Source organism: Anolis carolinensis, chromosome 3 (assembly GCF_035594765.1).
Source record: "Anolis carolinensis isolate JA03-04 chromosome 3, rAnoCar3.1.pri, whole genome shotgun sequence".
NCBI lineage: Eukaryota > Metazoa > Chordata > Lepidosauria > Squamata > Dactyloidae > Anolis > Anolis carolinensis.
In genome coordinates, this window is record NC_085843.1 from 213104873 (window position 1) to 213132750 (window position 27878).

The 27878-nt window shown below is 37.5% G+C and overlaps 1 protein-coding gene across 11 annotated transcripts in view; it reads right to left on the reverse strand.

The window, feature by feature from the left end:
* pcdh15 (protocadherin related 15) overlaps positions 1-27878 on the reverse strand; it is a 1032943-nt gene that overhangs the window by 509898 nt on the left and 495167 nt on the right. The gene's annotated exons all lie outside the window — the stretch shown is intronic.

Here is a 27878-nt window from a genome sequence, read left to right on the forward strand (position 1 = left end):
AAAATGTTCTCTTGAAATTTAGCTAATAAACTCAGGATTACCATCCATTATGTTTTGACAATAATCTTTGGGCAATTTTAATTCCCTTCAGGACATTTTAGAATCTCATTTTTTTCAGGTCCTAATAGTCACTGCCCCTGCTCTAAATGGAAAGTGCTTGGAGGCTTGGTAAACAATAATGGCATTTTCTGGATGAAATGCATTTGGGGACCCATCTTTTCTGGATGTCTAGAGTAGGGGTTCTCAAACTTTTTTAGCCATGAGCCCTTTTTGAAGCAAAAGTTTCTTGTGGAGCCCCAAGAAATGGGCAAACTTTTGGACATAGGGGCCACATTGCATTTTAAAATTTGACAGATAGACCGGGCCACTGGCAGATGAACGAAATATTTGTGTAAACAAATTGGAAAAAAAATGAACAAATTCCTATGCACACTACACACATCTTGTTTGTAGTGCAAAAAAAGAAAAGAAAGAACAATACAATATTACAATTGAAGAACAATTTTAGTCAACATAAACACAGGGGCCATCCAATCCTACCCCCTTCTGCAATGTAGGAAAAACACAAAGCGCTACTGGCAGATGGCAATCCAGCCTCTTTAGTAATAGTAGTAGTAGCAGTAGTAGTAATAGGAGCAAAAAAGGTGGGGGTGGGTAAGATCTGGGCAGCAAGGAAAAGAGTCTGGGTGGTGAGGAAGGTGGGGGGAAAGAGTCTGTGCCCTGGGAGGATGGCACTGCTGCTGCTGCTGTTTTGGCAGCTCCAAACTTTAATTTCCCTGAATTTCTCAGGAGGAGGAAAAAGAGTACGAAAGAGAAGGAGGCGGGAAGCTGCATAGCACTGTGAAGCCCCTCACTATCATTCGCAGGGACGCTAAAGACTCAGCTTGAAAACCCCTGAACTAGAGTATAGAACCTCTTGGGGGGGGGGGGGGGGCAGAAAAACAGCACTGCAGGCAGTATGTGATTTGTTGTCTTTAATTTTCATGCTCCTGATTAACATCTAGTTTCTCATGTTTGCATTTTTATCTTAATCAATAGCAGGGAATATGAAAGCTTTTGGTTACTGAATACAAGTGGCCATTTGAGACTAATGGTTTGATTCAGGTTCTTTCCAGAATCTGAATCACTATGTGTGAAGCATCAAATCAAATGTCATATTAAACAGGTTACTGGTGTTGCTAAATTCATCCAGACAGTATGAAAAAAAGCATCAGGATCCCATCTGACTCAAAGTCTCTAGTAAATAATAAAGGATATATAAAGGATGTGTTTTTACTCTGTGTTACTGCATGGAGTTGGACTGGATAACCCTTGTGATCTCTTTGATTCTGTTACTCATTCTCCAGCAGTATGGAGATTTTTCTAACAGTGCTGGTGAAAGCTTCCTTCAGCAGCCATGGCTCCTTTATTGCTCTTTGCTGATATAAAGCTCTCCACTAAACCAGAAAGTGAGTGAGTGAGATAGTGAAAGAGCTATAATGGGCCGCTCTGACTGACTGCCCCCAGCGCTCATGGAGAGCATAGACTGTGTCACATCATTTCAGGTTGTGACACATACACTTGGATCCCTGATTAGAATAGTTTTTTTTTCTTATGTCCAAAAGCTAATATAGATTTCTGAGAATGGGGGGGGGGGGGGTTGGGGGGACAATTACTTTATGAGTCTTATAAAAAGAAAATGTGTATTAGCAATTGAAGAATTAAAAGTGGGATGCATTTAAAACCATTTCGTGGCAAGTTTCATACTTTAGCACACAAATGAATGTTGTTAACAGCCATTTCCAGCACAGGTTTTTATAGATGGATGACCTCATCACTTCTATCTTGTGACTGAAGACACATCATGTGCATTATATCCTGATTGTTTTTATCAGCACTGTTTCTCTTATTTTAAATACAATTTTTTATATTGCTCAGATTTAGAAGGGATATGATACGTGATCATAGGACATACTGAAATCCTTGAATGATAATAGTCTTTGGAAGATTTCCATCTATGTATGTGTCAATGCAGTAAACATACACATAAAGCCACAGTGTCATAAATCACCATACCAACCTGAACATACGGATATCATCTAGTCTGGGAAGCAAAGCCAAACAAAAAAGACACCCAAGACACTGGAAAGTCATTACTATCAATTGACAATATTGGACTTAATGGGCTAATGTTCTGATTTAATATGAGTCAGCTTCATATGTTCCTCACTTTTAAACAGAGTGACATTTACAAAACAAATTAAATAGCACATGAAGTGAAATCAAGAAAATCACTAACATGGCATGGCTGCAACAATTTTAAATAAAATCCTAAGATGATACTAAAACTAGTTTCTGCTTTGAAACTACTTTTTCTGGTCAATTGCTCTCAGACCACTACATTTTACAACCTCAAGGCAGAAGTCAACTTTTAGGGAGTGAGTGACTGTAAAATTAAACATCTGTTACATTAGTAATACCCGGCATAACCACTGGAGCCTGGCGTTTCATTAAAAAACCAAGTAATGTGGGCAAGAACATGATGGAACATTTGATACCTTAATTATAGATTTAATGATCTGGTTTAATTTAATAACAAATATATGGTTATACATTATAAACATTCAAAACTAGTAGAGGAGCAATACCTCTCAATTCACAGTCGTGTGTCATTTCAATGATACATTGCAATATTATGAGTGCTTCATTACGTAAGTTGCTGCTGGGCAGAAAGCTGGTAGAGTCTGATGAAGTCTGGCATCTATTACATAAAAGCACAATGGATCACAACTACTGCTAGCTTTTCATCACAAAATTCTTATAACTAACTCTCATGACTTCATGTAGAACTAATGAACCTCAGAACTTGCCACCCAGTGAAACAATTTGTTTACAGATTTATGGAGTAGTAATTGTTTCTATGTTTCGCCCCCATTATCCATGACAAGTATAGTACATAATTAAAGAAATTAAGGACTTGAATTTACAGGAAAAGTAACAGCAGGTCCATCATGTTCCCAGGAAAACAAATGCACAAACAAATAGTTATAAATATTTCAGGGAATGCTACTATCTAAACAGCTGTGTGTCTGTTTGCTATACACCAGTATTCCAGGTGATGGCATTTATTTATTTATCATATCAGAAGCAAAATCAAGGGTACAGTTGTAATGTATTTAGAAACACAAATAAAGTTAAAAACTTGGCATTATACTAAAATCATTGACCAAAATCTGGCCACTTGGAGTGCCTCTGGTGTTGCTGCGAGAAGGTTCTCCATTGTGCATGTGGCGTGACAGGTTTCAGACCGCATTGTAGTAAGTGGTCTGTGGTTTGCTCTTCCCCACACTCGCATGTCACAGACTCCACTTTGTAGCCCCATTTCTGAAAATTGGCTCTGGACCTCATGGTGCCAGAGAGCAGTCTGTTCAGTGCCTTCCATGTCGCTCAGTCTTCTGTGTGCCCAGGAGGGAGTCTCTCATCGTTTCAGCCATGGATTAAGGTCTTGGGTTTTAGAATTCCACTTTTGGGTTCTTGCTTGCTGAGGTGTTTCTGCAAGTATCGCTGTAGATCTTAGAAAGCTTTTTTTTTTTACTTAAGGCGTTGGCATACTGGCTGATATCTGAACAGGGGATGGGCCGGAGATGTCACTGCCTTGGTCCTTTCATTGTTGGCTGCTACTTCCCGGCAGATGTCAGATGGTGCAATACCAACTAAACAGCATAATTTCTCTACTGGTGTGAAGTGTAAAAATCCTGTGATAATGCAGCATGTCTCATTAATAGCCAGTCCACTGTTTTAACGTGGTGAGATGTGTTCCACACTGGACATGCATACTCAGCAGCAGAGTAGCAAAGTGCAAGGGCAGATGTCTTCACTGTCTCTGATTGTGATCCCCAGGTTGTGCCAGTCAGCTTTCGTATAATATTGTTTCTAGCACCCACTATTTGCTTGATATTCAACAGTGCTTCTTGTAGGTCAGAGCATGGTCCAGGGTAACTCCCAGGTATTTTGGTGTGCTGCAATGCTCCAGTGGGATTCCTTCACAGGTAATCCTCAGAGCTTGAGATGTTTGTCTGTTCTAAAGGTGAAAAGCACACTTCTGCGTTTTAGATAAATTAGTGATCAGCTAATTTTTCTCTATAATAAGCAGTAAGAGCACCTAAAGCTTTGGATAACTTCAACCATTTCAAAGCTCCCTGCTTGGGTGGCAATGGCATGATTGTCAGCATAGATGAAACGCTCTGTCCCTTGGGGGGGGGGGGGTGTTCTGTTTTCGCCATCTGCTTCTCAGGCCTTGGAATTCAACAAAAAAGCTCCTGTTTTGAAGCAGATTTCCCATTCATGATAGTAAGCTCCCACCATCCTACAACAGTGGGAGATGCACCGAGGATATAACCCTCACCTTCTGTTTGTGAGTGACAGCATTGTGCAACAATGCACTAAATCAGTGGGACCACTAATACCAAACAGACAGTATGCCAACTGTTTGTTTAAACAAAGATTCAACTTCAGAAAGGCAGATTGGTCGAAATTATCAGACATATTAGATGACAAGATCATATCTGCCATCCTAATCCCTGAGGAATACAAGCACTTTATCAACAGAGTAAAAACCTGCTCATGGGCCCTCTACCATACCGAGAGGCTGCAGAACACACTACTTTCAGGGCATTACTCCCGATACAGCTGCCTTGTTAGAAGACTATTACAGGCTCCACAACAAAGACTCATTTAGTGAGCAAACTCTTCAGGGGGCCCAGAGCATTTTGTCCTCCATCTCTGAAGCTAAGGAAGAACAGTGGCTAAATCTGATAACAGAAGTCAACATGGGCAGGAGCAGTCAGAAGGCATGGAGGCTGTTCAGACAGTTAAGCAATGACCCCTCACAAGCTAATACTCATGACAACATAAAGGCAGATCAGATAGTGCATCAACTTCTGAAGAATGGGAAACCCAACCTTGCCTCCAACATAGGAAGGAAACCAATAGTCAGACAACCAGATAATGAGAACAATAACCTCCATGAAGCTTTTACATCTACTGAATTGGACATGGCTCTCAATAAATGTAAAAGTGGCAAAGCAGCTGGCCTAGATGATCTATGGATGGAACAAATTAAGAACTTTGGCCCAAAAGCAAGATGCTGGCTGCCGAAACTGATGAACAAGTGCATTGCATCCTGTCAGATCTCCAAAATTTGGAGGAAAGCAAGAGTCATAGCCATCTTGAAACCAGGCCAAAACCACCATGATCCAAAAAGCTATAGACCAATCCCCTTGTTATGCCATCTTTACAAAGATCTGCACAAACTCATTTTGCATAGAATTATGGAAAAATAGACCCGTGTATGATTCCACAGTAAGCTGGCTTCAGGAAAGGCAAAAGCTGCACATCACAAGTTTTGAACCTGACTCAGCACATAGAAGATGGTTTTGAAAGGCAGCAGATTACAGGAACTGTCTTCATAGACCTGTCAGAAGCTTATGACACTGTAAATCATTGCCTTCTCCTGAGAAAAACATCTCAAAGAACTACCACCTCACCAGGTGATGGTGTTAGTAGAATACTAGGATATAACTTTAATTCACATGGCATTCTATTACTTCCTATTTTCTTTTTTGAAATAGGTAGAAAGCCACTTTGAGGAGGGAAACTACTTGTGTTTTTTTTAATCTATTTAATTTTCAATGGCAATGCATTTGATACCTTATTAGCCAATTTTTGTACGAAAATATAATTATGTACATAACAATAAGGATAACTTATCTTTATGTGTTTTAACCTACATATTTTTTTTGAAAATTCCATTACGTATATATGTGGAGTTGTGCTCAGATGTTGATTTACTCAATGGATAGGGAACTTCATGTGTAAGAAAACAGCTCTTTAAATCAGGGGTACCCAAACTAAGGTCCATGGTCTGGATAGGGCCCTCCAAGTTCATTTACCTCCCCCCAAACTTTAGACTTAGGGTCGCCCTATGTCTGAAACGGCTTGAAGGCACACAATGACAACAATCCTAATTAACTTGACTATCTCATCAGCCAAAAGCAGGCCCACACTTCCCACTGAAATACTGGAATGCTTATGTTATAATAATAATAATAATAATAATAATAATAATAATAATAATAATAATTTATTTATATACCACTCTATCTCCCCGAAGGGACTCAGCGCAGTTTCCAATCTAAGTACAAACAACATACACTTTCTTAAACAACAAAAACACATTGTTAAAACAGACTAGAACAATTCAGTTAAAATAGACAATAAATAAATAAACAATCACAGTCAAATCTTTGATCAAGGGGATGTTGGTTAAAAGGTTCATTTAAAATATTGTATTCTTTCAAATTTTTGCACTACAAATAAAATATGTGTAGTGCATATAGGAATTTGTTCATGTTTATAAAATATATATTTTAAGCGTTTCCAAATAAAATAGTCTGCTGGTCCTTTTTGACTCAGCACTCACACTTGATACTCGGGTGTCTGCGGTGGCTGGTAGGGCCTTTGCACAGTTAAAACTTGTGCGCCAGCTGTGACCATACCTCGAGAAGTTTGACTTGGCCATGGTGGTCCATGCCTTGGTTACATCTAGATTGGACTACTGCAAAATGCTCTACGTGGGGCTGCCTTTGAAGATGGTCTGGAAACTTCAATTGGCGCAAAGGTCGGTAGCCAGGTTGTTAACTGGAGCTAGCTACTGAAGCAGCTCCACTGGTTGTCAATAATCTTCCAGTCCCAATTCCTAGTGCAGGTTATGACCTACAAAGCCCTTAATCACTGCCCAGTCCAAATTGTTTACTGTCCTGGCATCCAGCACATAGTTTCTGTTAAGTTGAATTCATATGTAAGTTTGTTCTGTAAGTCAGAACAGCTACGTTTTAAATGGTAACTCCAGTCAATTTTTTGTTTTAGTTTTTGATAGCACCGAGAAGGGTTAACACCCCTGTAACATTTGTTTTGCTGTCTGTACCCTTATTCAGAAGATTTTTTTACCTCCCTCTCTGTCCCTGTGACAATTGGATTTTGAAAAATATAATATAATGTCTTCTGAATCACTTACAATTATTCGTGTACATGTTCTGTACATTGTTTTTGTGTCCACCCTATTTAGGGACATTAGGGATGGGGCAGGTTACTAACACACTAGCAAATATTTGAACATATGCAAGCCCTAAGCAGTTAAAACATATTTATACATCAAAAAGTGCCCTTTATTGTGTGTAAGGGAGCCTCAGGACTCTGATTCAGACTCAGCGCGCGGGGGGGGGGGGGTAGGAGGTCCACAGAACAGCCACAGCTGATTGGAAAGAAACCCAGTTTGTGCTGCAAGCTGGTGTGCCTGCTCTTGGACCCACCTAACACCCCCCCCCCCCAATTCATAACTAATAGTCATATATAAGTTAGATGTTTGTATATTCATCCCCCACCCAGAAAGTAAAAGCTATATGTGGTTGCCAACTATTTGAAAATGTTGCAGTCTGGAACTAACAATAAAATTCTAGAAAGTACTGAATGTATTTGTATGTATTAGTGGGTGGTTTCGTTTTCTTCCTTTCCTTTTCCTTTAATGGAGATTCTCTGCAATAAAATGTGTTCTCACTTCAGTGAGATCAGTCATTAAACACAGTGTCTGAAAAATGCCAAGTACTTTTCCTCCAAAAGAATTACACACCTGATAGAAAATGGTGTAGGAAATGGGCTACTGTTGGAAACCCCATCAGGATACTGTTATGATATCTATAATGTCCTGGGCATTTTTTATTGCTTGAACTGTTTTGAGTATATTGACTGCACACTTTATTGTTCAATTGACTTCAAGTTATAGATGGTGAAGGCTTTAATATGAACAAAATTTTGCAACTGTGGTCAGCAGACTTTTACATAGACATCTGAGCAACTGCCATTTATTTATGCATCATCCAACTCCTACAACATCAGGAAAGCAAGTGCTAACTTAAAGGGCTTAGCAACTTGGTGAAAACAGCAAAGAGATTTCAGATCTGTGAAAAGAGGAGGCAGTTTCCAAGAGGTAGATAACAGAAGACAAAGCACCGCAGTATTGTTCTAATACATTATTAAGGTGAAATTAATTTTAGATTTTGTTTTTTTCCTTCTTTTTTATGGTTCTCAACTTTATGAATATGAGGGGACAAATTAAGGACCTTGTTGGACTAAATAGATATAGATAATGATATAGGTAAAGGTATATCTTGCCCCTATGCATATATCATGGCTCACAGAACATCAATTTCTTGTGTATACATGAGTGAGGGGGTGAAATGAAAACAAGCAAACACCTTGAGCCTGAGGCCATGCAGGAACTGCATCACATGATTATAATAATAATAGGTTAGCTCCAATAGCACTATGTAACATGATTTTTGTTCCTGGGTTATAAATGTCATTTCCTAATTAGGTCTATCATCAGAACATGGGAAAAGTTTATTAATCTGCAAAAACTTTGTTTTTTGGGACATCCTGTAGCCCATTTTGCTATATATCTCATAGAGGTTCAATCAATTCAACATAGTATGTGACAATCACAAAAATGAAGTTTCTAGAGTATAACAACTACTTTTTAAGTAAGTATCACACAATTAAGCAGGAAATAATACTTTCAAACCAGGAAGAATTTTTTTTTCATTTTTTGTTATATAGTGAAGTCCAAACATATCTTTCAACAAATATTCAAGAAAAGCATTTTTTTCCTACTAGGGAAGGATGTATAGCTGAACAGACCTCTTCTCTTCTCTTCTTTCTAGCCACATGGGTGCATCTGCTGATGTTAGCACAGGATGGCCATAATGGCCAGGAGCTATCCTGGAAATTTGCAGCTGTCTGCTGAAGCAATGGCAACATGGACCTAATCTGTTCCCTTTTTCCTGTACAATGAGTGCAGGAAAAGGGGATGGTGTCAGCTTATATGGGCAGCATAGTGGTCTGCATAGGATACAGTCATACTGTCTACATTGTGCCCAAAGTGTGGGATTGTTCTGGAGATTTACCCAAATGCCAGAGTATTTCTCAACTTTCCTTAGCACAAAGCTATGATGAAACTCACTGCTCATCATGTAGATATCCAGAAGTGTCTTCTCACTCAATCCAGGGTATGCTGCCTGTGTAAACAAGCCCTAAGTGAGATAACATAAGCTTTAATAGACCACAAGATCATCCACATTGCAGAATTTCAGCAGAGTGCCGCCACTTTAACTGCCATGGCTTCATCCTATGGAATCCTGGGATTTGAAGTGTGCTGTGGAACCAGAGCCCTTTGACAGAGAAGGTGTTGTAGCCTGGTCAGATTCTGAGTGCTCGGAAGATGAAGAAGGGATAGATTCAGAGGAGGATAAAAGTGACCTGGAGAGAGTTATTTTGGAATAGCCTAACAGTTCCCATGAGACTGAAGAAAGTGATATTAGTTCTCATGAGAACCTGCTAGAAGTGCAGGCTGAAACAAATGTGGGAGATGAATGTTTGTCCAGATCCAGCTGCTTGGAACTTCAGAGGCAGAGTTTACAACAAAGACAGACTCACTTTTCCCAGAGGCTTAGAGATAAGGAGAGGAAAAGCAGGTGTATGAGGAATAATGTCATGGGAGGGACTGAGGCTTTTAAAGTGGTTCCTGCTGGTACAATCCTTTGTGAAAGCAAAATTATATTCTGGTGAACAGCTCTCAGTTCTTGGTCCTACATTTTTGGAATTCCTGTATGCACATTTCTAAGTTTGTTCCTGTTTCTAGTTTATGTGTGGCAAAGATTGTCTGCCTTGGATTCATGCTATCATATTTATGGATATATCTGTGGAATGAGTCTTGAGATTATTTGAAAGGATTTTGGACTCTTGGCTATCTTGGAAATAACTTTTTGAACTTTGATTCTCTTTTTTAAATTTGCTTATTTTTATATACTATTCTCTAAATAACCTTTTACTTATTGGATTATCTAGACAGAGCGTGGTTTGTGGTGAAAAGGTGTTTCAGGGCTCTAGTGTGCAACAGAAGGTAAATATCCCTTAAAAATACATTGAGCTTGAGCTATGGGCATTAATGTGGTATGTAATTGCTGTAACTCTTTAGAGTGGATACAGCCTATGTCTAGTTCTTCAGATTCATGGAACAAAGTATTGAGGAATAAGCTTTTATGGGCAGACTGTGTGTATGAATAGCCATGGAAATAGTTGAAGGACATTGAAAAACAAATGTGATACCTAAAAGATATCTTCAGTTTGATTCTGAAAAATCTATATTTTGGATTCAAAGTTCTAATGTTTTTAACATGAACATTACCATTCAATAAAGTCAACCAGGGACCTGAAAGAGTTGATGGCTGGAAGGAAGCTAGAGGCTGTGAGCCATCAACAGTACATTAAGATTAAGATGTTTTTCTCCCCTGTCTAATTTTGTTTAGTTAAAATCCCATTCTCTCTGCCCTTCCTTTTGCAGAAAGTAATGTATACATTGACCCAAGTTGAGAATATGAAGCAAAACAAAATAGTTTAGCTCTCAAGGCAAATGTTTCACGTTCTGTCTTTCTCTGTTCAAACATCAGCCTCAGGCAAGCAAAGGGACAAAGTAAAAAAGGAAAACACCTTTCACCACCTTGTCCACTTGCCAAAGGCAAATGCTCAGTAAAACAAATAGTCAAGGCCTATGATTACAACCAACTGCCATCGACAGCAGTGATTTGGCTAGACTACCAATTGAGACCAGTTTTTCAAAGAGCAGCACATTATAACTTTTTGTGTGATTAAGATGAAATGCAATGAAATGTGGCATGCACCACTGAGAAAGTGCATTTTTATACGTGACTGAAATATAAAACTAGTTCTTCATTTGGAAAAAAAAAATTAAGGTACAGTACTTGAATACTTTGCATTTGGAATAAAACATTTTCATTCCAACTATAATATGAATAGTTGTATTCTGAATTCTTATCATGCAATAGAATAGTCTATTAGCCATTTTCTATAAGGTATAGAGCTCCTTGAAAGCTACACAAACAGTTTTGTTTGAGAAAATGAATCAAGTCTAGCTTATTTTATGTGTGAGTTGCTTTAAAACACAATTGATTGGAACCAAAGATGATCTTGTATTTTCAGAAGGTCACTTCCCTATTGCTCCAATCACCACCATCATCATCACTGTTGCCATTATGATATTTATTTTTAATGCTTTTTTCACCCATAGGCAGATCATCAACTTACACAATTAAGGATAATGATGATATAACGTAACACTGTAAATATACATGAAATGAAATTCTCAATACACACACCTCAGTGATTACTCACCTGAGCAATCTCTGGCAAATCAAAGTAGACAATCTTTAGCCCCTTACAAAAATAGGTGAGATTCTCCCAGATGTAGGTAAAAAAGAGAGATGGAGTGAAATCCTGAAAGGCTAGCAGCCATGACAGAGCTGTGAACATCAGTGGAACAGATAATAATTCTTCAGCTGTGGGTCTTAAATTCTTATCTGAACTGCCAGATTAAATGTAGATCCTTAAATACCAGAACCAAACATTTTATACAGTCTCTAGCTTGAGTTGATAGCCAGTGAAAGAATCTATGTGGAGAAGAGAAATGTGAATATCCAGGCAGATAGAGCAAGAGGACAAGTCTGTCAGTAGGCTATTACAATAATCCAGACATAATATAACAAAGATTTAGCCAAGCGTATAGGAAATATCAACAATCAAAAACCTATGGACATTCAAAAGCTGCAAACTGCATGCCTTTGCTGTCAAAGGGTACAGGGAGAAATCATCATCCAACAGGACCTAGAGGTTCCTGGTAACCGAGACAAGGTCCATACAATACAGTGGAAGCCATGAAAGCCTACTGAAACACCAAGATCTCAATTTTAATCATATTCAGCATAATACAGTGTTTGGTCATCTACAAAGACAATCAGTTCATCAGATTACCACTAAGAGGCATTGAGTCAATACTCTGAAAAATCTGATTGTCATCTGCATAAATGTAATGCTGAAAACACATTTCTGAAATAAGAACCCAAGAGGGAAGGTACATAACGAAAAAAGAAGTAGACGCAAAAACTTTTTGACATAGATTCCCAAAATAAAACAAAGAAAGAGATCACACACAAAAAGTTTGAAACCAGGACAAAGTGTTCCCTATTATTTTCAATGATAGCAATGGCAATAGTACAATATCATGGTCCAAAGTTTCAAAAGCTGCAGAAGATCCACTAGGATCAACCCAGGCATTTGAGACTAAGCCTTTGCCACTAGACTATCATTTACAACATGAGTCATGAGCTTTTTCAGGCAAGTGACCTCTATGAAACCCTGGGTAAAAGGGGTCAATAAGATCATGTGTAAACAGATAAAGCATTTTCCTCTGCGTCTAATTCTACACCTTTGCAAAGGGTCCCAAGAAATGAACTTTGGAAGGGAAAGCTCATTTGCTTGAGTTGAGATCTGTTCACATGGTTTAGAATCTAAATGTGTGTGTGTGGGGGGGGGGGGGGGGTATCCACACACACACACACACACACATATGTATGTTAATTTATTGCTGGATTGATTCACATATAATTGTGAATGTTTAAACATGCTGCAAATCAGGTGGTTTTAAGGACCCATCAATCTGGACTATTGTATTATTTCTAAAATGTACTAGAATCCTATTTAATCCATGGTACAGACATGCACACACCTGTAAACATGCACCCTAAACTCTTGTGTAGAATAAATGTACATCCAAGACCGTGAGCATATGACAATATTACGCAATGCTGAAAAGTGTAGATTACTGAAGAATTCATGAATCACAAGCCTTTTACATCTGAATGAGTATGGATCAGAGGCAGTGAAAAACATTTGAGAAGAGAAAGAGAATGAAAGAAGAGTGAAAAAACAGACCACACTGATACTCCACAGACTAATGACTTCATCGCTTGGGTCTTCATCAGCATTGAAGCATGTTTTCACTGCAGTTGAGCCATGGAGCCTCACACTATCCATCAGATGACACAGGCTCACTTCCAGTGGGGTTCCTGTCTCAACTGGGCACAAGCATCCTATGATGGGGGCAGCGTGGGGGAAGCCATGTGATGACGCTTCCCCACATGTGATGGGGTGGTTTCACTGTGGGAAAGGTGGATTTCCCTGCTACCCCACTGATTCATCACAGAAGCTGGTGAATCACCCCACAGGACCTCATCAAAGTGATGAGGTCCTAATAATCCATGAAGAAAAATCTCTTTCCTGTGCAGAAAATGCTAATTTTGGGGGAAATTATACTTTTAAATCATGTTTCTATTATTTCAAATATTTTACTATTGTTTCTTTCTCTTATAAGCAGTCATATATCTACATTGTTAATTCAGAGTAGAATTATTTCCTCACAGATATGATTTATCTATTAGTATCTATTCACTATTCACTATTTATCTATTAGTATCTATTCACACAAAATATTGTTTACATTATATGAAGAAGACAGCATCTTAAACTCAATTTTATCCATAAGTGAAAGTAAAAATCCCCCATTATATTCATAGATGCCATACAGATTTTCCATCTTTTCTTCTGCATTTTTTAAATAATGCTCACAGATATTATTTTAATGCATTATAGATTTCTTTCCACATCATTCTGAGACTTCTTGGTTTTTATTTGTATAATTTGTTAAAGTATCTATATAAAAAACCTCTTATCAATGTGAAAATTTGAACTTTTAAAAATGTGTTTACATGGCTTGGCTAGGTTGTGCTTCAGATTTTCATAATAGCAAAGGGTGGTTGGAATTAATGAAATGCAGGATTCAGACAATTAAAGTAGCCATTAACACACTTGTGTTCTGTCTAAATAACAGATAAAAGTGTTGATTTTCATGATTTATTTCTGTAAAATAATTGTATTATCCACATTGATATAGTACATGATAAATACTTTTCTGTCTTTATGCCAACATAGAGCATTTTTTTGGCTTCTTGTTCAGTCTATCTAGATTAGAAGGGAAAGTTTTCAAGCTCTCAAATAAGGGACCTCATTTACAATGAGGGATATTCAGCAAACCTAATTGTTTGTTTGTTTGTTTGTGGTGGAATTTACTCTCTTGCCAGTAATTTTACTACTGTCACCAACAACAATATAGTTTTTCTGTGGAACTCACCCTCCCATTCATTTCAGTTTCAGCGTGGCATTAATCCAGTCACCATATTTGAGGTTAATTAGGAATTTTTGGAGGGATTATCATAATAATTACAGTACTGCACTAGTTGCCCATGCAAGCAAAGTGATGCTCAATGTTTTACAGCAAGATCCCAATATTTTATAACAAAGCAAAGATTTGGAATGACTACTGAGGAACTTCAAGAAAAAAAGTGCAAAAGCTGGGTTATAGCTGAATATTAAGATAACAAAAAGAATGACCACAGACAATTTATAGAACTTTACACTGGATGAAGGAGATATAAAAAGGAGCAATGATTTCCTGCTATCATAGTTAAGCCATTAATCACAACAGAGACTGTAGTCAAGAAATCAGAAGAAGATTAAGACATAGAAAGGCAGATATGAAAGAACTAGATAAGGACCTCAAGTGTAAAGATGTATCACTGAATATCAATGGATCTTCTATGCTATCATACAAGGATCATACTTCAAGTAATGCCTGTGTTCCATTTTCTCTGAAACTATTGATCCATGTGTGATGCTATTACACCACCAGCTAGAGTGCTGCATGGTTTCTGGCTGTAGAATAACCACAGATATGGAGCAGAAACAAAATGCAGTTATTTAGTTTTTGGCCAAAGAAGGATGTAATGCTGCCAACATCCACAGAAGGTTTGGAAATATGAGTGGTAAGGTGAAAACTGATGAGAGTGTTGTGAGAGATGGATGAAAAGGTTTGAAAAAGATGAACCCAGTGTTGAAGACAAGATTACAGTCTGCAACCAATGAAAACTGAAACAGTGTGGGCAACATAATTTGTGCAGACTGGCATATGATTGTCCAAGTGATTATTGAGGAATTTGGCTCAATTCACGGTGCTCTCGAGCAGATGATCCATAATCTTGGATGCAGGAGCATGTGTGCCAAGTGGGTTCCTCATCAATTAACAACTGACTTGAAATAGAAGAGACCGTTGGTAGTATTTGAAAAGCCCAAGGACATTTTTAGGACCTTCACTATTTTAGTTGAATGAAGGAAAGGTTTTGGGGATGGAGCTGGGGAGATGCTATTAGACAGTGAACCAGGGGGCATCTGTAAAAGCTTTTCCAAAGTGAATTTGTTGAGTGGATTTAAAAGTGCATCAAATGGATCACCATGGTAGGGATTATTTTATATATTACCAAGTTGTAGGCAAAGAGTTGCTTTGTATATGTAGGAAGTTGCTTATGTCCTGTAATTTTAACAAAGGAGTTATGATCTGGCAAGCATTGTTTTCAGTACAACCTTTGTATTTCCAGTTTTTTATGTATGGTTCAGAAAACTGGAGAGTGAAGACATCTGACAGAAATGTGGACACCACAGACTGTTAAAAGACAAATAATTGGTTACCTGAGCAAAGTAAGACAAAACTCTCCCTAAACACGAATATGACTTAACTGAGGCTAACATCCTTTGGATACACCATGAGACAATAAGACTTATTAGAAAATACAATGATGTGGAAGACAGTAAGAAAATAGGAATATCTTATTATGCAGGTGGATAGATTCATTCGAGGAAGCCACAGCCTCAAATTTGCAAGATCAAAGCATAGATGTTAATAAAATGTCTTGAAGGTTTTTCATTCATAGGGTGGCCATAAATCAAAGTGGACTAAACAGCAATTAATAGCAATTAGAATTAAAGTGGATTGCCTCCTTTTTGCCTACTTCATGCTGTGCTGTTGGAGTTGGGTGTGCTTTCATCCTAATTTATGGTTAATTTGGTCTGTGTTGTTCACCACTATTTAATCTGACATTCAATTATTTTGTTCTGGTGAATTTGCTAATTTAACTTGTATTTATTGGGTGTCTTTCATCTTTCCAGATTTGATTAACTGGATTTTAATTCAATGTTTTTATCTTTGAATTTGGCTAACTGGGTATTTATTCACTGGCTCTTTTATCACTGTAATTCAATTAACTGGACATTTAGTGGAGTTTAGGTGGCACAATGTATCCAAAGTGAATATGCAAATTTGGACTTCCTGGTAAAGACCTTCGAGCCATTATATGATTAAGATTTGTTCATTTTGGAATGTCTTCATAATGTTCTTGGTGATTTTATTTGGTGGGGGGCATGTTTTTGGAGTACAGGATACATAAATAGAACTATGCTAGCTGATAAAGCTGAAATTAGGAAGAAATGTTACATGAACTCAATGAAGAAATGCATTGAATGGTAACATCTATGCATACATATAATTGTTTGTAAGACAGAACAGGTACATTTTTAAAGTATAGCTCCAGATATATATCTTTGGATAGTATAGGAAAGGGTTAACACCTCAGTGGTGTTTGTTTTATTTTCTGTGCCCTGTTCAGAAGAAAACAAACACCACAGGAGTGTTAACCCTTCCCTATACTATCCAAAGATATATACTTTAAAAATGTACCTGTTCTTACTTACAAACAATTGTAAGTACATACTTACAAACAACTGTATGTATGCATAGATGTTTAATGTCACTTTTTGTCCCGGTGATAATTGGATTTTGTTGGGGAAACAAGGGTTGGCGATAAAGCTTCAGTTGAGACACCTTTTCTCAAATGGTAATTCTATCAGGAGTGAATGTCCCTTCCTAAGGGTAGTTTTTTTCTCACTTCTTATTGTCTCACTTCTGTTCTTAACCACGAGTCGTTTGTAAGTCTGATGTCTGAAACTCAGAGACTGCCTGTAATTGAAAATCCTGAATTCACACCTGTCGATTATTTGCTCTTACACAGGGGCAGTGATTTCTCCTTGCCATAGTGCTTCTAGGAAAACAGCAGTGATAAATCCTGAAATGGCAGACCACACAGCAATATATCATGCTTGTCAGTAATGAAAATATTGTTTAAATGATGCTATTAGCACTCATTCTGATAGTCTGTATAATTTTTAAAATCTCAAAAATATGAAATGGGCAAGATAAAGTCTTCCCCTGTGGATAATATGAGACCACCATAAACCAAGTTACCATCACATTGTACCAGAAGAATCTTCAATTAGCAATGCTTCCCTTTAATTAGATTTCAAATGCTATCTGAACCCAAGCAAACAAAATATTAGTATTTGTTCAAAAGCTTTAGCAAAAATGTCATGCTCCTATCCTGTGGAATCCTAGGATTCATAGTTTAGTAAAGGACATTTTGAATTCTCAGGGAGATAGCTCTAGACTTGTGTGTGTAACTAAAAACACAATCTCCAGCATGCCGTAGGATCCAGCTATAGCTGGTCAGGGTAGAATCATAACTATGTAATGTGAAAGGGCCCTAATATTATATATGCCTTCAGGGTTGTTCAATCCATTCAGGGTTGTTTTTCCACTTAGGCAGTCATGTCAGATGTACAATTTGAACACGATTAAAAGCTTGCTTTGTTTTGATACCAATTATTAAGTATATCATCTACATTCACTCATCTGGGAGTAACCCATTGATCTCAATGGGGCTTCTGGTTAGATATTGATAGGAGAGAATTCTTAATGCTTATTTCTTTTCTACCTCAAGCAAAACACTGTTTCAAACCAGACGGATTACTATGAATATGGAATCATTACATTGATAAAGTAGTCTCTAAAGCTCTATGAGTATGTTTCAACTTTAAACTAGGAGCATTGTATGTTTATGTTTATCTAATTTATGTTTAGGAGCAAAATGAAATAATTTGGAAAATAGCCTCAAAGACAGTATAAGCATTTATTCATTTGTTGCATTCAAAGACATAGTTTTTCAGTATATCTGATGCTGAGAATTATGGAATAGAAGTATGTGGTGAGAATGGAGATGGAAAGGGGATTTTGGGGAAAAAAATAGTTTCCACGTGTACAAGATATATTTATGGGCTAAACACATAGATGTACAAATGATTTATTAGGCTTATTATCTGTGCAGTTGTTTAGCTTAGATTGTGTACAGAACAGTTAATGGAAATATATTTTTAAAATAGACTCAATCTTTATAATGCCCAGTAATTCAAATATCAGTTTCTTTCTCTTTTTCTTGTGGCTCTAGTTCATATTTTTGCCAAGCAAAAATGTTAATAAACTCTGAATTTGAAAACAATAAATACATATATTCTGCTTCCTAATGTATTCAGCCTAAAGTTTCCATATGGTCTGGGGGCCTTTGAAGAATTTAACAAAGCAAAATAGTACATATGCCTGCATTAATTTATAATATAGAGATAGGAACAATGAGAAAAGATTCCATCTGCTCCCAACATGATGTGGGGAAGTAGGTGGGAGGGGAGATACACATGTCCTCCATCCATTTTTCCTCTCCTTGTGAAATCTTTGACTGCCATATTGTAAATGTTTTGTGATTGAAAGTATAATACAGCTAATATTTTTTTTAAAAAAAAAATAATAATTCAGGTTTGCATTCTAAAAGACTGGCAGAAATCAGCACTAAAAGTTTGTAACAGATGTGCACACCTGTTTACCAAATGTGAATCCCTTCATTTGTGAATACCATCTGGCTCTCCTTTCTAACCCACCCTAAGCAGTTTTGTTTGCAAACATCTTTTCTAATTTGTCTTCATACTCGTATCAAGAAACTGACTTCATCTTGGCTTTGAAATTTTTTAAAAATCTAAAAAACCTACTATCAATCTTATTTTTGGCTTTGAAAGTTTATAATACACTTCATTTCAGAATGCCTATGTTTTCAATTAACATCAATTTAAAAAGGAATTGGGACATGTTCCCCTCTTACAAAGAACTGATCTTGTTATTGTTTTATTGAATGTGTTTTGGGCAATGTAATTTGCCGACTGTTGTAAGCCACCCTGAGTCCCTATGGGTGAACAGGGCAGGGTAAAAGTGATGCAAATAAATAAATAAATAAATAAATTATAATTGTGTAGCATGAAAGGGAGGGAAGGTGTCTAGCTCAAATGTCACATGTAAGCCAACATCAGAATAATGAAGTAAACTGTCATCACACCAAGAATAAACAAATAAATAAATAAATACCAGATGGTTATGATGATAGAAAATTGATGCAGTGATAATATATGATATTATGGATTTAATTTTTTTCCACTAAGGGACAGTCTGAAGTTCTTGGTTTGCCCATCCCTAAGTTCTAATTTTGGGTAGGACATGTTCATTTTATCCTCAAAATAGTAATGAGAGACAATATTTGACAGACAATGTATCTGAGGGCGATTCTAGATAGCAACAAAATATGGGTTTTAAAAATGGGGCAAAAAATCCCGGGACCTGATAGCAGGTCCACATACAGACTTGTCAGTCCTAGGAAATGGTCTCCTGCCATCCATATGCTTTCCTTTGAAGCAGATCAAGATGGAAGGTGGACAGGGGACATGTGGAGGAAGTGTATATATACTCATATATATATGAGATGCGTAGAACCTCATATGTGCACATGTGGATATCCAAATGTAAACAGATGCAGATTTTTTATTCACTCTCTTCACTCAACTGTTAATTCAAGCTCTGTTTAATATTATAAAGATCTAAATAAAGGAAAGGTCGCAGAGACTTCTAATTGCTTTTCCATTCTGCTTCCCTTTAGTCACCTGTGTTTCCGCAGCTCCATTTTTTGATAGCCCGATCAGCTGTTTCAGACTTTTAAAATGTGCACATGTGCTGGAGCAGTCCATACAGGGGGATGTGGAGGAAATCTCATGTTTTGCATGACTGTAGGGATATACAGTCAAGTAAAGGTGCACATTTTTGGGTGGAATTGGGTTTTAAGGGCACCTTTTAAACATATGCTTTTCAGCTGTTAGACCGATTCCACCTGCACTTTTGCTAAATGTTGTTTAGCCACCCCACTCCTTTTTTTTTTTTTAAATAATTTTTATTGAGTTTCTACAACACATCACACTAAAATCAATACAAAGTAAAAAAAAAAACGTAAAAAGAAAAAAAAAAAAAAGGAAAAAGAAAAAACCCTCCACACACTCCCATATACATACTTGTAGTACTTCCCATCCTCTCTCTTGGGGAGTCTAATTCTATTCAATTTTTGTAATTATTTTTCTATTCTGATTGTATTGATATTTTTCTATTTGTTACTTCTATGACAAGGTCTATTCCTTACTGTACGTCCATATATTTTTTATATTGATCCCAATCTGTCCTTTTAATTGACTGTCCCTTATACATTTTCAATAAAAAGGTTAATTCATCCATGTCTCTTATGTCCTCCATTTTTTCAAGCCATTCTTCCTTTCCCGGAATTCGTTGTGATTTCCAGTGTTTTGCAAAGATAATCCTTGCAGCTGTGTTTATATATGTAAATAGTTTGTCATCATTTATATTGAATTGTGTTTCTGAATCTGTCAGGTTTAGTAGATAATATTCTGGTTTCATTGGAAACTTTTTCCCTAATATTTTCTGGGACTCTGTATGTATCATTTTCCAAAATTTGCCCGCTTCTTGACATGTCCACCACTCCTTTTTATCTTGGTTACTTCTGGGGTTTTAGGCATGTGTATAAGGGATGAGATATTCTAACTCAAACGGAAGAAACATTGAATTTGGCAATAAACTTTATTTATATCCCACCCCATCTCCTCATGGGGACTCAGAACTGAAGCTAATTATACCCACCAAAGATTGCTCTTCAAGCTTTCTTTAGCTGAAGTCCACTCTCCAAATCAAGAACACATAGAGACACATAGACACAGCAAACTAAGAATTTCCAAAGCACTCACATCTGTATTACTTTTCAACCTGTTGATGATTTATTTACCTTTATTATTAATAAAAAGAACACTGAAATCTATTCAGTGCACTAAGATAAAGAAAGGAAAATTAATCGCACAGCTGTAGGAGCTGATCACATTTTCATGAATTTTCAGTGATTCAAATGAACAGTATTAAAGACAGATAAAGTTTAGCATAATAGGAAATCTAAATAATTATATTGATTTCTTTTCCTGGAAGGTGTTTACTCATTAACATGATTGGTGTAGGAGAGTAGAATCGATAATGGACTTGGCCAATATAGGCTGATATCACATTCATTGGAAGAAAAAGAAAATTATTGTTGGAAGAAATAAACATAGCATATAAATGGACTAAAGAACCACATAATCTGGCTCAGGACACAAAAAATCGTTTGCTATTTTTTTATTAGTCAAACTAATAATGGCACTATTAAAATTGCCAGTGAATAATCATCTTATTAGAATTGTCTTGCAATGCAGCAAAGTATTTCCCATTCATTTACCATTTTCCCTTCAATGTAATGTTGTCATTTATAATTCTACAGTGCATTCTGCTTCTTCCTGTAAGTGGAAAGTACTAGAATAAATGACAAGAAAAGAAATCAAGTTAAGGATATAAAATGACAGGTTTGAAATTGTAAGTTGGGTGTTTTTAAAACTGCCATGAGGCTTACAGGGCATTGGCAGAAGTATGAAGAACCAATCACCGTACATGATGAAATATTGTGGTCTCTACACTTTTTGCTTAGCTACAGATTTTCCATCTCATTGAATAAAGTAATTATTTATAGCAGAGAAGGCTAGAGGGCATATAATGAGATTATGAAAAGCAAGGGGGGGCTGTAAGCTATTTTTTATGAATTTCTTTGGGGCACATCATTTTAATTCCAGTCTCAGTTCCTTATGCTCAATATGAGGATAATAATAGTGGTCTGTTTCACAGAACTGTTGTAAAGTTATTCAGATTATGCAACAAAACACTTCAAATACTTTAGAAAATGCTTATCAATACCAAGTATTGCTATTATAACCAGATACCATAGTCAGACATGATGTCTTCTGCAATTTTCTGAAGATCCCAAAGATCAAAAGTACTTGTATATCTTTAATGCAGCATCTATGCTAGTTCTGAAATTCTTAGATCTATAACTTTCCAAATAAAATGTTGCATGTGTGCATTTGTGGCATATCTCCCTATAGAACCTTGGTTGTGTTTTCTTTTATGTTTTCCTTTATATAATTTTCTAGTCTCCCAATGGTTTCATTTTCTTCTTATCTTCTTCCCAGAGGCTTTTAATTTTAGGTGTGTCAAACCATTCATATTACTTCTTGTTCCTATTTTATTATTACCTTTTCGAGACTTACCATTTCTTGCCTCATTTACAGGAACATTTATGTATCACATCAGCTAAAAATCAACACAAGGAAAATATCAGTTGATCAAAAGAGAAAGCTTCAAAGTCTATGTTCAAAAGGGCCAATTTTTACTGTGAACTCCAGAAATTAAATTCAAGACCAAACTTTGAACACAAGGTAGAAGAAAACCAAGATGAGGTCTTCAGAGAGAAAGACAAGAAAAAGAGTAGGAAAACTATGTCAAATTGCTAGAAAACGTAGAGCGGAATGAACTTTTGCTAGACTATATCTTCATCTAGCAACGTAATCTGCTGGAAGAGCATTAGACTAGGTGTTAAAAATTCAGAACTGCCACAAAATAGGAGTCTATTCCTTATTTCTGTTCTACTGTACTATATTATTAATTGAGCTGAGACAGTTCTGTTTCTTACAAGTGTTAATGTTGCTGAAACTCATACTTTAACATTCATCTATATGAGTTCCAAAAGACTTATGGTAAACACCTTTCAAAAAAGGTTTTACAAACTCTTTGTATTCTTTTGCAATTCACATTTTAATTTGAGCTGGAGAAAAATTCTCCTTCCACCTATCCACATTTAATGTGGATAGGTGTGAGGACAATGTGGGATATTAATGTTATCAACAGAACTATCTTGGGATTTTCCTCCATGAATGTATTCTTATCAATTTCGTCTCTCTGGAAATACATAAGTGTGACCTATACTGTAGTAACCTATACTGTAGTACTCTTAGTTTTGGTGGCAGAATTCCAGTTCCTGTTGCTCAACACTGATTTATCTCATCCTCTAAGTGTCCCAACTTGGTCAGGGCTGTCCTAGTTGATCCACTTTTTTAGCTCATTTTAAAATTTCCCAATTTCTTTCTTATCCTCCCATTTTCCCCTTTAGTTCTCAGCTTATTTTAATTGCTGCAAATTGAATTCAAATTGTGAAGGTAGTTCACATTCAAATACGTTTATCGGACAGAACCTTGCCCTCCACAGAAGAGTTCAGGCAAAGGCAAGCTACTGCAAACTTTTCTAGCCTGTGTGTTCTTCCTCATTAAGAACATTTCTCATGTTGACCACACGTGGATGTTGCTCCACTATCTGTCTTCCCATTTTTATTTGTGAAATATTAGAGACAAACTTTTGTTCGTTGCTCAATTCTCACTCCATCGATTGTTTCTTTAAGCTGATCATCCAGCTCTGATTCATGGAACAACTTCAGGTTTCCAATTGTACTCTCATAGCTGCCTATGGCTTGGTTATAGACACACTACAAGGATAATAGGGATGGTTAATATGGCATATTGGCAGAACAATTGGGCTCCCTATGCACTCTATTTTTACTATATCTTCTTCCAATTATACTATCACATCTAGTTTGCTGAGAAGAATTTTAGAGGGCATACCTCTAGTATATTCTGTGTGCAAGCTCTCCTTTTGCTTTGTTTCTCCACTATGCATAGCATTTAAACCATTATCTAAAAGCAAATTTGAAAACATTTATAATTTCCTTTTGCTAATGCTTGACCAACTCAGAATGACAGGTTTGTGTAATAGCTTTTTGGAGCATTAATTCAAGATCCAATTTTAACCTCTGTGACAGTTTGCCACAATGAAGACTTACTACAAAGCAGTCTATGCAAAGTTCATCTTTGAGAATACTAGACTTGCAAGATTTTGCCAGTGTATTCAAAAACACAAGAGGACTTTTAGTTGTGGAGTTTAAATGCATTCCACACTTCAGTAATCTCTCTCCACCCTTCCCTCCCCAGTAGTAAAAGGCTTCAACCAATTTGTTATACTGGTCTTTGTGCTCTTCTGGAAGGAATACTGAACTGCACCACTTTGATCTTTTACTGAAGATAGTACTTACTTGTTAAATCTTGGACCTCATATTTAAATTTAAAATATTCCTGAATATCTGGTCATGTTGAACCACCTTCAGTGTTGAATTAATCCATTATGTCTGGGAGTGGAATCCTGTTGAAATTTGTTAAAACATTTTGGTACTCTCTTTTTATCAACTTTCCCCGAAGGTTTCAGCCTTTGATTCACTGTTTCTATGCTCTTTCTGTATTTTTAGAACTTCTGTGTCTCTTGTTACCTACTAGGTTCTTTGCAGTTTAAATTTCTTGTGCTGTTGATGGCACACCTAAATCATTGCTCACACTATGCATTAACAGAACTGGAGGATCTGCTCTCTGGCATGTTTTATTTCACCTAAATTCCCCAAATAATTCTGTCGAATGATGGGTAGAATCTATTGCTGTAGATGGAGTTCCTAGACATGTACCTCCTCTCTCTCCACACACACACACACACACACACACACACACACAATGCCTTTTCAGCTCTGGAAAACTCTTTCCCAGAAATATGGACAAATATACCCAGAAAAGATTGTCTTGAAGAAATTGTTGTTTACCATTCTATTTAAAAAGCAATAGACACACTGAAAGGAAAAGGCATGTCTCTTGAATACTCATGCATAAGTCTAGAAATTTTAGTAAAAAAATCAATCCAAAAAAACAGTCCTCCTTCCAAGAGCTCGAGACAGGGCTGAGCCTCTCCTGAGAGGCCTTTTAGGACTAAAGGGTGGGGCTAGGGGTGGGGCTCTTCCCAAGAGCATGAGACAGGGCTGAGCCTCTGTATACCTCCCCTGATGCGCTTGTTAGAACACGGGGGTGGGGTGTAGAGGTTCAGCCCCATCAGGCACTTGGGAAGAGGCCCCACCCCTCCTTTAGCGCTGCCCCCTGTGTTCTGGCAGGTGTCGCAGGACAGGGATAGAAGCCCTGCCTCAGAGCTCGTAACTCTTCCCATCCCAGTCCTGACCACCTCCCCCTCCCCCTCCCAGCCCTGCATCTTGGACTAGGGGAGAGGCTCAGCCCCGCCCTCTTGAGCAGGAGCCACGCCCACTCATCTAAGCCACACACCCTTTCCCTTCTGGAAAGGGGGCGGTAAGCCAAATAAGTTTGGGAACCACTAACATAGACCCTTGATTTATCCATGAAATATATAAAACTGCATAATTTTGGCCCCAAAACTTGAACTCAATTTATTCATGAGGTCAACTTATAGTATATACCAGTGGTTCCCAATCCGTGGGTTCCCAGATGTTTTGGCCTAGAACTCCCAGAAATCCCAGCCAGTTTAGCAGCTGTTAGGATTTCTGGGAGCTGAAGGCCAAAAGATCTGGGGACCCACAGGTTTAGAACCACTGGTATATATGGTATATGCCTCCTCCTTTAAAAGTGAATATTTAAAGAAAATGGGGTAAATGTATAGAAATCCAATTTAAATACCACACTGAACCACCTCATCAAATTTGTTTTTTGTTTCCCATAACAGAGTTAAGTGTAGATGAGACCTTGCATAGCAATGGTCTACTCTTCACATATAAACATCAATCCATTAATTAGGTGCTGCCAATTTGCATTCCATTTTCAACTGAAGTTGTTAGCATTAAGCTCACCAAATCATGTACATTTGAAAGTATAAAGCTTGTGTCTATTTTCTCTGTGTTTTGGTTTGCAATGCCACTTAAACGAGATCAAAGCATCAAGTTGCTGAGCCATCTATCACCTTGTAAAATTATCACACTTCATAAAGTCATCAAAATAGTTTATATTAGCATAGCAGATGCATTATCTAGCAATCTGTTTGGATCTATTCTGAAAAGCAGCATATGGGGAAATACACATATGGAGCATAATGGTCAAAGCCAACAGTGAGTGAACTGTAGTCAAAAACTAATAGGCAACCATTGTGGTATTTGCTGTTTCATGTGCAATGCTTATAATTCTCACTCTGCAGTGTAACAAGCTTAAATAGCATAATTTAATCACAACTGGCATTATATATCAGCATTTTAAAATTAGCATGTTATATACACAGACTTGCTTGGGTACGTGGCGTTGCCTGGGTTATATGAAAAAGCCAATTTTTAATTGTACAAAATGCATTAGGTTGTGGATTAACTACAACTAACATCACCCAAAGTTAACCCCGAGAAACCTTATCAGTACTTAAAGTTTGTTATGTTGGGCAAGTTTGCTCTAGATCATTGGTTCCCAACCTTTGGGCCTCCAGGTGTTTTGGACTTCAATTCTCAACAATCCCAGCCAGCTTGCCAGCTGTTGGAAACTGTGGGAGCTGGAGTCCAAAAAACCTGGAGGCCCAAAGGTTGGGAACCACTGCTCTAGATGCATCATCGTTGGGAGTTGTTTATTTTCAGTAGGTTGAGTTAGTCATGTGGGTTCTGTGTGCCAAGTTTAGTCCAGGTTCATTATTGGTGTAGGTCACAGTTTCTCTGGTTGTGGGTGAACTACAACTCCTAGAAAGGAAGGTCCGTTCCCCTCCAAAGCCCTCTAGTAATCAAATTTCAGCATATCAGGTATGTGTGCCAAGTTTGGTCCAGATCCATTGGTGTTTGGATTCTGCTTTCTGAATGTAGGTGAACTAGAACTCCCCCAAATCAAGGTGGATTTTCCCCAAAGACCTCCAGTATTTTTTGCTCGTCATGGGGGCTCTGTGTACCAAGTTTGGTCCAATTCCATCTTTGGTGGAGTTCAGAGTGTTCATTGATTGCAGGTGAACTATAAATCAAGTACCTACAACTCCAAAATGTCCAGGCCAATTCCCCATAAAACCCACCAGTATTCAATTGGGCATATCGGGTATGCATGTCAAGTCTGGCCCTATCCATCATTGTTTGGATTTATAGTGCACTCTAGGTGAACTACAACTCCTATAAATCCCTTCAAAGACCTCCAGTATTTTTTGTTGGTCATGGAGCTTCTGTTTGCCAAGTTAGTTCCAGGTTCATTGTTGGTGGAGTTCGGAGTGTGCTTAGACTGCAGGTGAACTATACCTATAACTCCTATAAATTATGGTGAATTCTCCCCAAACCTCTCTAGTATGTTAAGTTGCTGATCAGTTCCTCTGTTTGCTGTGTGCCATAGAAAAGAATATGAAAGGGTTATGGGAGAGGCAGTGGGTGGGGTCATGCATATATAACACCAATGGAGAGAGTAAGAAACACTGGGATGTCTGTGGTGGAGGAAAAACAGAAAATCTAGGATGTCCCATATGAAAGCCTTCACTTCAGTGATGGGTAGTATGGCGTTTGTGGAGGACATTGACAGGACTCTTGTACATGTTCAGGGTGCTCTCTATAACCTGCAGTTTCATTGGAGGGAGGTCCGTTGGTATCTCCCGAGTAGTGGGAGTTATAGTTATTTGTGGAAGTGGACACCCCAGCCACACACATACATACATATTTTCACTTTTATTATGTATATAGATTGGGGTAGAGGATATTATAATGGTGCATGTACACTTCAAGACAAAACCACAAGTGGGGAAAAGAGAATATTTTGCAAGTACCAACATATCTTAAAATAGAATTTTAAAGTTATGCAAAGAGGTTATTTCTTCTTTATTGGGAAAAGTCATTGTCTTTATAAGAAGCAGAACACGAAATACAATTAATTCAATAAATCAAGAATAGGGGCTTAATAGCCATCACACTCAAGGAGACGTTGAGCATCATGCAACCTGAAAATACTTTTTAAATGCCATACCTTCTCATGAATAAATGTGTGGCATCAGCCTGAATGCAACAATGGACCAATAGAAAACCAACAAATTGAATCCC